The sequence below is a fragment of the Daphnia carinata genome, chromosome 6 (genome assembly GCF_022539665.2).
Source record: "Daphnia carinata strain CSIRO-1 chromosome 6, CSIRO_AGI_Dcar_HiC_V3, whole genome shotgun sequence".
Lineage (NCBI taxonomy): Eukaryota > Metazoa > Arthropoda > Branchiopoda > Diplostraca > Daphniidae > Daphnia > Daphnia carinata.
In genome coordinates, this window is record NC_081336.1 from 6857359 (window position 1) to 6866439 (window position 9081).

The following is a 9081-nucleotide window of genomic DNA, read 5'->3' on the forward strand; positions in this document are numbered from 1 at the left end:
GTTCTATTTCATTTTCAACCCGTTATAGTTTCAAATCCAAGTGGGCCAATTCTTCTTGATTGGGCGTGATTTTTGCAAGAATGATTAGCTTACTGCTTTTCCACTATTTAAATGTAAATCCAACTTACTAGAAGTACGCGACAACACCTATTTTACTCCCACCGCTTATAAAAATAGAAAAAAAAAATAAAGATAAACGTAAGAAAATATGGCCATCGTGAGGTAGCACTCTATAATGCATATATACTGCACAAGAGAAGCCTCCGGCAGCCATCTGCTATATGGCACACATCCAGCGGTAAAGTTATTGATGAACGGGTCGTTTTTCTCGTTCAATACGTAGTGACCCATTCCGTGCGCCTTTCAAAGATCTATATAAGATGGTGAGTGTTTAAGGAGGGGGAGGAAAAAAAAAATTATACCGGTCGATGATCCTTTTCAATGTGCGACTATACAGCCGGGGAGGGCCTACTCCGCACATTGACTGTCAACGAATTTTTATATTACTATGGTGTGTTTTTTTTTGTACCTTTCGTATAGCATTTGAAAATGTCAAGAGATGTAGTAAATGACAAGCCACTACGAGATGCTCCAGCTGCGTGCTTTTTCTTTAAGAGAGATCCGGTTATTGGATGGGGCGATCGATAATGCACTCGATCCAACCAAGCAGTGGGCGAAAACATCCGTTACCATCGGCGACTGGCTCTTCACATTTTTTTTTTTTTGGCAGTCAAAAATAAATGGACGACGGAAATTTCCCAGAATTTGAATAGAATCAGCTTGTTGCAACTGTTGCTACTGCGCTGCTGACAGTGTCGCTATATAAGAGAGGCGCGTCCTTATTCACGCGGACACTGATTCTGCTCGCGAGTGTACCTCGGCACGGGGTCATGTGCCAAATCCACATTCCACGATCCCAATTTATTTTTAAGTTCTTTTTCCCCCATCTTTTTGACAAGACCAATTCGCTCGGTTGGGGTGTAGAAATACCTACCAGAATAAAAAATGGAGGGCGAACTCGTCTATGGTGAGAGGGGAAGGGGTGATTGATGAACACTAACAAAAGATGAACTTTTTCCCTCCCCCACCCTAGGTTATATCACATCAATAAGTAAAGAATAGAGAACATCTACAGACCTAGTTCTAGAGGCAATATGAGCGTTCGCATAGGAGCTCACGAAGCTTTGAGCTATACATTGCGCTTTTCATCATAAATCTACATACAGAGGGACCGTTGTGACAAATGTCCTCTGGCATGTTAAGATGATTGCAAAGGAAATTTCGTAAAAAACAAAAGAAAAAGGGAAAAATCTGTAGAGATGTACACCGTTTGTTCGAGACCTTACATTTATATACGAGCTTCATCTTAAGCGTGGAAACAAATCCTGCGTCTCGTTGACAGGGACTTGACTCAATAACCTTGTCTTTTGTATATGAGCAGATAGTCCTCGCCCTTTCGCAGCTGATCGATGGAGCCGAAAATTTGGTGTACGTCAAACGTCGACATGTCCATGACAAAAAGGACTTTGCAGACAAATCAAAGGGTCGAGCCCCAGACAAGAAAACAAAAAAATTAGCTCAATCAAGTGGCGTTGAGACGTGATCTATCTGCCAATCGAAACCTGGATTCTCGTTGAATTTCTACGCCAAAAAGGATCAGATACTATCATTGATGTGATATTATTCGGGAAAAAGTATACATATAAAAAAAAAAGAAGAGGGAAGAAAGAGACAGAAGGAGAGCCTAGTTTGATATATACGAGAAGAAGGGGAAGCCAACAAAGAGTCTTGTATTTATGTGCGGCAATCCACACAGATCGTTGACCATGTTCCCCATCGATACGACGGTCTCTAGCTAGCTCTTTTTGTGTCACAAGAACATACATACCATATACAAGCCTCATATACGAGAGAGAGAGAGAGAAAAACACGAACAAGTGAAGAGCAGAGACAAACAGCTAAAAAATAAGAACGAGGGAGAGGGAGACTGTTACATCAAGCCTCAGCGACCACAAACTTTTATAGCCACGCAGTACAGTCGATAATATTATATTGTGAGTCTGTCTTGTGTTTTGTGTGCTATTTCTGTATATATCATGTCGCTAGAAAAAAAAGAGAAAAAAAAAATAATAAGTGGTCATCTTCAAACAAGCGCACCAAAAGACGGCAGGTCGTTGAGAAACGCCCGTCTCATCAGGCCCAACCCTCGCGTGCAGACGCGGGCATCGTTCGTATTCACGCTTGCCTTTCTACACGCCTCTCCACCAATATAGACAAAGGTCTTTTTGGCTTCTTAAAAAGTGCCTGTTAATGATGCCCTTTTTTTTATTTCACATATATATATATAGGGAGAACATCAATTCATCGCCGCATCATTTAATGATGTGCAGCTCGCGTGCGAATGGGTCACATCCAACCTCCTCGACGAAAAAAGATCGATGATGGCGGTCTGCGTATATGACTGTGTAATAATTCGGATGATGTATTTCAACGAAAAGACAATCGCTGCAATAGAATGAATGTATATATCAACAGGAGGCTAGAAATGATTCTAATTACATTGTCGCCCAACGTCGCATAGTTTCATTCCGTTAAATACCCTGTGTATATAATATACGATCTTAACTATTCGACGTACAACGGCTATACGTTTACGGACGTATAGAACAATAGAGTACAGCGACCCCTCGCATCTTATATTCGAGCTTTTATCAATCTAAAAGATTTTTATCCCTTGCCATTGAGAATTGACACACAGAGACCGTTTGCAATCAGAGTCCTCGCTTTTCAAACACGGCACGCGTATCCTTGGAGGTCTAACACAGAAAAAATATATAGATATACAGATGATTCTTTCTAACTGTCTGTATTTTTTTTCTTTTGTATATAGACTTTTATCGTTTCTGATAGTACATGTACGGGTGTGTCCTTCTCTTTTTTATTTACGATTCATTGGATTCGTATATATCCTGACAGAGAAAACCGGGTGCACAATGTTTGCCTGGAAAATCAAAAATTGTTTGTCGAATCGCTCACTTCTACAGCCTTAAAAAAAAAAATAAAAATAAAAAGAATCTATCCCTTCGTAGTGTACACACACATACACACTTTTTCTTTTTCCTTGTGGATCAAGAAAATTCTTTTTAAACTCGAGAGAACGAAAGATATTGATTATGACGAAGGCATCCTCCACCAGAAGTCTATAGAGTTAATATGTGACATGGAGATTGGTCCTCGTAACATAGTACTAACATTTATTGTCATCATTTTTTTCAGAAAAAAAGAGTTTTCTGAAATGTGATGCCTTCTTTTTTTTTTATTGCTGTCCACACAAAAAAATAAAATAAAATAAAATAAGTGCATATACGTCAACGTCACGGATCCAATCACGGTAATGCTAGTACGACTATGATACCCGAAGAAAAGAAAACGTACACAAGAAAAAAATGTAGTACAAAAAAAAAAAAAAAATTGCAAAGTGGGTCGTGCATAAGCCCCAGCTCACGGTGATGTACTGGAGTTCTATATATCTAATAGACTTTGAACTTTAGGAAGGGAGAGAGGAAGCTGTTGTGCAAGTTTAACGCACGCTCACATCTTCAATCAGACTGATCGATTCTTTATGTTCACCAGTGATGGTATGTATACACATCGCAAAGATTTTGTATAATTCAGTGCGATTCTATTTTATCCCATTGATATTGGATGTCTGTGTATAATGGAAGAAACATCGCCAACGTTGAATAGTTGTTGACCATCGAACACAAATGCACGTGACGCTCTTGTGCTGGACGTGGGCTGCAAGTGATGCGATGTTAAAATGCGGACAGCCTTTCTTACGTGGCCCAGCTTTCGATGGCACTGTACAACACGGTGCCATTCTATTAATGAATTCTATGCATTAAAAACTGCGTCAGCCATGGCGGTAAAACCGAATGAAAATGCATTAGACATTCATGACAGCGGCACGAACGAAACGGGGGATGATTAGATTTTAATCAAAACATGAGAAAACTGATTCATTTAAAGCTGAAAACTAATTGGATTCCATATGACGATACAGTGCTGTTCAAGTGGACAAGAAACCCGAGTGGATTGTGCGGGCTCGTTTTGAACGAACAACATGTATTGTTACTGCACGTAACTGTATATAACAGCGAGAGAGAGAGAGAAGCGAAGGCAAAAGAAAAAAAAAAGATGGGATTCTTCCGTGTTTGAATATCTTCTCGGATGTCCAATGTTTGAACTGCTATGGTGATGGTGCCACACCAACGGCTGGGCAAACTGCCATAAGGAGAACACAAACACACTCACACGGAGGGCGCACTACTTGCTTAATAACGATTTAAAGGAAGGAAAGATATAGAATGCGACAGATGACGGCCATTAGTCGTGGGAAATAAACAAGGTCAGCCTTTGCTGCCGTCATTTCCCTCTTCATGTTCTTCTATTTTATTCTTCTTTCTTTTTTCGCTTTTAAATTTAACCAAACGCGCCAGTTTCAAACGACGAAGCTCGTCAGCTTATCTTAGCTCAAACACACACACACAAAAAAAGGAATAAACGAAGCTTAGCTTTTTTTCCCCATTTGGTACGTAGAAAAATAGACAAGCAAACTAAAAGGAGTTGGAGTCGTTTTTTTACTAATCTATCGCCTGATTATGCATTAGGAGGCTAAAGGATGTTGCCTCAACTGACAAGCCGTTGGAGCACATCATTTGTCAAAATCCTCTTCGAACAAACGGGCCGTCAATAATCTATATCGGTTTCTATTCCTTTTTTTAATGTCACTTAAACAAATTGAAAATAGTGGACTGATCGGGTTGGTGAGTTAGTTGCTGATATTTTCAAAACATCAAGCTGCTGCTAGGTGTAATTAAAAAGAGCGCCGTATATAATATCTCAAAGAATTTTCGATCTGTGATTGAGTTGTGTTCACGTAAACGGAACGATGCGGGATATTGGTCGATAAATAAATATTATTTTTATTTTTGAGCGACGATCGATCTCTATGGTCTTGCCTCCATATCCACTCTGCTGATTCGGAAGGCCATCATCAGATTTTTTTTTTTTTTTCAGTGACGAATGAAATCATCCTTCTTATTATCGCTTCGTCTCTTTTTCCACGAAAAAAAAAATGTGAGGAAGGAAAACATGGAAATGTACTCGTAAAGCTCCGATACGCACCTATGCATGAAGCTCTTCCCTTATGTTCGTCATTGAAGCGATCGACGTGAATTCATGGAGTGGTGCGCGTGGAATCATCCGTCACGACCGCTGAGAAAGTGAGACAAGAGTCATCCAGTCTATACCGCTCTAGATGCCATTAAAGTATTTACATACATTCGGGGGCGTGTCAAGTGGACCCCCCAGAAAATCCCCTTCAAAGTTATGTGCGCGTCATTTCTTAAAAAACAAACAAAAAACATTGGCATTGTAAGTTATCTTTAACGGCCAATGGTACAATCGACTGGTAACAATCGATGTTTCTTTTTTTTTTTTGCCAAAATAAATCAAGTATCTTGATACATATTCGATGCAGGGAGGGGGGGGGGGTATAGACCATCAATTCGTGATGTATTGAAATTGATGATAGGATCTTACAAAGATTATCAACGGTCTATGTAAGCCATTGATTTCCGTCGAGGTTGGCGAACTAATTGGCCCGGCAGCGGAGCTATTTAGCTGCTGCAATGGCGTTAACAAACGTACGCCAATCGCCACGAATGTTGTGAACGAATGATGCAGTGTGTGTAACGTGTTTTTTTTTCGCGTGATTTTCAACGCCCCCTTTTTCATTTCCTCAAGGGGAAGATTTATCAAGATATATTTTTGGGTGTTCTCATTTTCTTTCGTAGATGCTGCGTCTACCGATGGAATAGCATGGGATTGGGGGATAATAATTGATTGGTTGGGAGCGCAAGGGACGGGGGAAGGTTAATTTCAAATCGCCATAATGTGGAAACCAGGCTCTTGAGAAGTTCGTCTTTAGACCGTTTTTTTGTAAATGCAGCAAAATCTCTGAGCCACACCTTTCCAGTTTGGATTCACTGACCGAAATGAGCTCATTAGCTGATTGGTGGCCATGATCCTCTCAATTCCAAAAGCAGTTCTTGTAAAAATCTCTCCAATATGCGGAAAACTATTTTGTCTGATTGATGAGAAATTCAAATTTTTTATTATTTTTTTTTAAATCCTCAAATTTTGTCACGATAGAAAAATTTCGTTCTTTTTTCAACAGCTGCACGATAGACTTCCCTCGAGGATCGTGTCCCGCTCAGTTTGACGATAGCGAACACAACGGAAAAAAAAGAAAGGAAAAGACTTTCTCTTCTTCATCTTTTCTATGGATGACGAGAGTGAACCCAGCACGAAGAGATGGTTAATTAGTGCGACCGGAAGGAAACAGGGAATGAGCGGAACACTAGGGATTGAAGAAAAATGTTAAAGAAAAATAAATAAATAAATAAATGGAACGACGCAGCTAAAGAAAACAAATAGACGCTGAAACCTTATGGAATGGCAAAGACCTCTTTCATCTCTTAATGCAACGTTGCTGATTGCAGGTTTTTCGTCCCTAAAAAAAATTGTCTTAATGATGAAGAGAAAGAACGGGGGTTGGGGGGGGAGGCTATAAAAGAAGGGACTATCATCAATAGGATTGGCATATAAATAGAGCTAGAAGGGGTGGGCGGGATAAACCCATAATTACACGGACAGCCACGTCCAGGCGGGTCATATAAAAGACAGTCCAACAAGTTCGGTACAATAAAAGGACCGCCATTCCGTTTTTGAAAAGCGTAGGTAAAATGTCCGAAAAAAAAATAAAGCAAAAATCCACAAGTAAAAATATTGACGTCGACTTAAAATAAATGTAGAAAGATTATTTAAACGGAAGCCCTCATCGAACTGTGTTTGGGGGGGGGGGGGGGGGGGGGGGGGAGAGAGAAAAAAAGAAGCCGTAGACACGAAGGTGGGGAGGATGCTAGTCGATTGCCCGAAGGGAGCAAGAGCGTCGAGACGCCCCCGTGCTCCCTGACTCAAACGTACGGCATAGCCTAACATAGGCGGATATAGATACAAAAGGGAGAGAGAGAGACCCTAACAAGGGAGTCCAATCGCATCCAGTTGACCCCTCCCATTTCATTTCTTTCGTCGTATGTCATGAGGGTCGATCATGTTCTCTATAATGAACGACAGTATTCCCTTGTCCCGAACCATCTCTACGCATTTCAACCGCTCACAATAAAACGCAGAACGTTAAGGATGTATCTCTATACGCAAGATGCAGGTGCCTAGTAATAACACTCTTACATAAGGGAAATCAAATGTTTAAGCGTATTAAAACTACACACACCGTCATCCATACACACGAGAGATTATATAGCCAATTAGGCTATCTTGTTGTTGTACATTAATAAACTTATACGTAATTATTTAAAAGGGTCAATGTCGTGCGTTCGCTGTCGAGAGTTTGACTGGGTGGGCGAACGACAGCAAAATGCATAACGATTCTGAGAATCAACTTGTTGGGGGCGAATTTTGCTTTCACTATCATCGACATGGTGACACAGTCTATGTATTGCTCTTGACGTGCGTCAGTTCATTCTAAGACGTGCGTGTATAGAATTGCGGGGGGTTTTAATAACAAGCGGCCGGACACATCATTTCAAATGTCCCTGACGCGGGCAGCCTCACTCGTCTCACTTTAATTGGGAAGAGGGTTGCGTTCTCTATTACGCACTCAAAGATACGTATACTTGAATTTATGTGCGTATTATTATACAGACATAAATGTATAGAACAAGGATGTGCTTTGTTGAGAGAAATGTCTACCTGACTCAAGTGCTTCAATCTCGGGGCCTTGTTATAAGCCCGACAAGCGCCGCACTCGATTCCTCTTCAACCGAAAAGGGACAGCGTTACAAATGATTTTTAGTTTCACATTTAATTTCTTTTTTATTTTTATCCTGTTGCATATATTGTGATGAAACAAAGGAGGGCTCGTTTCTTTTTTAATTCGCCTTCATTAGAACAAATGGGCATTGTTATGTATAAGGATCTTCATTTGCTATGTTTCTTATTTTTTGCGGGGAGGTCAGTGAGATATATCACCAACTGATCGTGGATTACAATCGATTTAGACTTTAGGAAAAAAAAAGAGATATAAATAAATCAAAAGAGAATATAGCGTGATGACGATTAATGGCCGCTGAGCCATAGTGCAATAAGAGTTGATGTTGTAAATTATCACGAGTGTAAAACTCTATACGCCTATATCGCATCAGGAGTTGATTGAACCAATTAGCGAGAGCATGCGCCTATCGTCTTTCTCAACGCAGAAAATGATGGCTATTAAAGTAAAGTTGGGCGTTTGATATCCCACGTCGTTTGTGTCGATGTGCCTATACTATCGCAGTGGTGGATATCATTGACGTCTGATGTATACCGATCTCTTCTCAACAATAAAACTTGATATGGAACAAACGCGCAACCATCGGCATGGATCAAGCCAAAGACAAACACACGCAGACGTACCTTCCCCAATTAAATGTGATGCGACAAGCGATTGTGGCAGTAGCGCTCAATTGAGTTTGACGACGATGTGAAACGAAAAACTTTGCGGACTATTTTCAAATGTTCCAGGTACATCCACGTGGAGTTTGCGATAACCTTCAAAATAAATTGGGAATACCCGAGAAAGACGCAATCAGGAACTTGTTTTTTTTTCCACATCAGTTGCTCGACTAACAAAGTCTCGTAAGTCCAACAGTTTGAAGGCTGTTAAAGTTATGTTATCCGCGTTATGGAACGTCGAGATAATCGGGAAAAACAAATTGATCCACACACAATCAAAGATGTAGTCAGTCCTTGTTAATTGGACGCACTCCCCCGAAAGGTCTTTTAATTTCATCAAGGCCTTCTATTGCCGTTTGGTTGATTTGTGTTACGCACTGTATACACACACAGAAATGACGTGTTAATAGACGAAAAGGGGGTCCCTTCGCAGAGGATTAGGTTTGAAAGCTAACTCGGTTTTCTTCGAATAGAACATGAGAGAGAGAGCATTTCTATGGTATA

The 9081-nt window shown here is 40.4% G+C and overlaps 1 protein-coding gene across 1 annotated transcript in view; it reads right to left on the reverse strand.

Annotated features, from left to right (window-relative positions):
* LOC130702390 (4'-phosphopantetheine phosphatase-like) overlaps window positions 1–1960 on the reverse strand; it is a 68921-nt gene extending 66961 nt beyond the window's left edge. Inside the window, exon 1 of the mRNA XM_057524071.2 lies at window positions 1957–1960. The gene's annotated coding sequence lies outside the window, so the exon portion shown is untranslated. The remainder of the gene's footprint in view (window positions 1–1956) is intronic.
* Between the last annotated feature and the right edge of the window lie 7121 nt (window positions 1961–9081).